The sequence below is a fragment of the Rhipicephalus microplus genome, chromosome 2 (assembly GCF_043290135.1).
Source record: "Rhipicephalus microplus isolate Deutch F79 chromosome 2, USDA_Rmic, whole genome shotgun sequence".
Taxonomy (NCBI): Eukaryota; Metazoa; Arthropoda; class Arachnida; order Ixodida; family Ixodidae; genus Rhipicephalus; species Rhipicephalus microplus.
In genome coordinates this window covers 66407030-66409885 of record NC_134701.1, presented here as the reverse complement: position 1 = coordinate 66409885, position 2856 = coordinate 66407030, and the positions used below count along the sequence as shown (strand labels likewise).

The 2856-nt window shown below is 47.7% G+C and overlaps 1 long non-coding RNA gene across 1 annotated transcript; it reads left to right on the top strand.

The window, feature by feature from the left end:
• Nucleotides 1-1324: 1324 nt before the first annotated feature.
• Nucleotides 1325-2529, top strand: LOC119169467 (uncharacterized). The gene is made up of 2 exons (XR_005109620.2): nt 1325-1528; nt 1651-2529. It is a non-coding gene; the product is annotated as an uncharacterized LOC119169467 (long non-coding RNA).
• The last annotated feature ends 327 nt before the right edge of the window (nt 2530-2856 follow it).

Below are 2856 nucleotides of genomic sequence, written 5' to 3'. Positions count from 1 at the left end.
CACTAACAAGTTATTACGCTGGCTTCTGTTCTCGTAATTAACCAGATTTTCATGCAGTCGTAATAGAGTTTCCAACTTCTCAATCCTGCTGTTAACCACGTCGAATGCACCCTCGCGACCATGTATCCTGTCTATATTAGCGCTCAATGTGACACTTTTACATTTTATGTCATCCATCTTCCAGACGATCACAGCCTGATTCTGAATAATTTCCTCTAACTTGTTTATCTTTAGTCCGGAATTCTCCTCAATGTCTTTCGTCATAAGCAACAAGAGAAATATCGACGAGCAATCATGCAAAATATCACAACACTTGCGGGGGTACGGCAAGACAATAAAAAAAAAGCCATTGTCGCTTCTATACATAGCTATATTGTTCATAGCACATGCCTGCAAAAGCAATAGCAATAATTTAACCATGTTGCTCCTAATCCAGGTGCCGTTCCCTCTCCTATGTATTCCTTCCTGTTGTTAGCTTTGAAGTCGCCACCCGACAGCAATCACTCAGCGTCCGCTCAGCGGACGTGTTCGTTGCTGATTTCGACTACTCTCAGCGACGGAAGTTTATCACAAGCAGCATTTCGAACAGACAATTAGTATGTCGATCCAAATAGCGTAGTTGTGTTGGAACTCATTTATTTGGGTGCGACTCGACAACCATAATCAAGCGCGACGAACCATGGTCCTGCGTAATGCACAGCGACATGTCATGAGCGTTGTGCAAAGTCCAAAGCACGAATGCGGCAGCTGCGTGTTCCCGCTGGATATAAACCAAACCAGTAAACCTTACAGGGCTAGAAAAGAAGAGAAATAAAGCGCAATCGATTCGCCCCGCAAGCCGTATAGAAAAATTTTATCGGAAACATCTGACGAAAATGTGGAGGTGCTGTTGTTGGGCGTTTGGTTTCGCTTGGTAGGGAAAAGCCATGGCGCTTACCGCACTTGCTACTGTGCTTTCGCTGATGCGTGCGCTATTTGTAGCCGTGAATAGAAGAAAGAGCGTTGTACCGCCAAACTTTCACAGTGACTTGCATAGGAAGACACAAGAAAGATGGACGAGGTCTCTTTTTTTTTAGGTTTTCTGTAGACGAAAACCATCGCTGATCAGCCGCAGCTGTGAAACGCGAGAGCTTGCCTTCGACGCCGCTTCACCGGTTATGTTTTGGAGCCGCTTACTCATAAAAAGCGATTAGCTCTCTCAAGATTTAAAATGAGCCACAAAATTACGCTTTTTTAATTAACCCGTGGAGGCGTATCGAGCACGTTTACCTCAAAATGCGTTAACGTTCTGATTAGCAATTCAATACGGGTGGCGCGGCGGCGGTGAAAGGACGTTCGCCTAATCAGCTCTTTTTGCTTACCCAGACTACCTGAAAACGGTTGCCGTGGCTACGGAATCACATCTTGACGTCACTGAGCCTGCGGAAGTGTTTACGTGTTTCCGGCGTCGACATCGTACCTGGACACACGGGTGGCGGCGGCGGCGGTGAAAGGACGTTCGCCTAATCAGCTCTTTTTGCTTACCCAGGTTGGTGTCCTGCATTTCGGCGGCCGGTGCTTTAGGGTTCCTGCCTTGTTGGAATCGTTGCGCTGGAGCCATTTATCAAAGCGGCGCTCCTTTACAACGTTCAAATTTCCTCCATTTATTAGACTACCTGAAAACGGTTGCCGTGGCTACGGAATCACATCTTGACGTCACTGAGCCTGCGGAAGTGTTTACGTGTTTCCGGCGTCGACATCGTACCTGGACACACGGGTGGCGGCGGCGGCGGTGAAAGGACGTTCGCCTAATCAGCTCTTTTTGCTTACCCAGGTTGGTAAATTCGCTTATTTCTCAATACCGCCTTACCGCTACCGCCGTTGCCACCGTGTTTTAGTGCTTTGCTGAGTTCTCTGTGCATAATGTGCCTTTTTCCTAATTGAATGCTCCCGAATTGAGTGCGAACTGAGTGCTACTGTGAATGCCTGGACAACGTACCATGACAAGCACGTGCCAGTCTTGTGATGAGCCCCTCCCCTGTGATGGGCGTGTCCTGAAGTGCAACGAATGTGAGTCCTCTTACCATGTTGGCAGTTGTTCTGGCTGGTCGGAGACGACATTTAAGACTAAAGGAGAGAGCGGTCGCAGGGCATGGCGATGTGCTGCTTGCCGTTCATCTAAAGCGAAAAGTGGGGAGAAAACTAGCATGGACTCTGAGTTAACCATTTGCCTGGCAGATATAACTAGGAGGCTTGATGCTTTAGCAGGGCTGCCGGCTCAGGTTGGTGAGATTAAGGTCTCAATCCAGCTGTTGTCACAAAAGTACGATGACATCTTGAACTGTCAAGCTAAGCAGGAAAAGGACATTAGTAGCTTAAACAGACGCGTTGGGAAATTAGAGGCGGACTGCACCTCAAGTGATATTCAACAACTGAAAGCTACGGTGAATGATCTCGAGTTTCGTAGTCGGAGACTAAACATAGAAGTTCACGGCATCCGGGTTACGCCAGACGAGAATTTGCTGTGTAAGTTGAATGATGTGGCCAAGATTGCTAACCTGCCAGAGCTGACTGGGAATGACATCGCCGCTATCCACAGACTTCCGGCAAAGCCAAACAAAACACCTGGAATTATAGTTCGATTTGCCCAGCAATCAATTCGTGATAAGTGGCTAGGAAGGCGGAAAGCCCTAAGAGATGCTTCGAATGTTTCGATCACTGAAAACATGACCCAGCAAAACAGAGAGCTGCTGCGCAACGCAAAAGACTGGGCACAGAACAATGGCTATCGTTTTTCATGGCACTGCAACGGCAAGATTCTCGTTAGGAAAAGAGAGGGTGATAGCGCGGTTGTCATTCGTCGTTTGGGTGACCTTG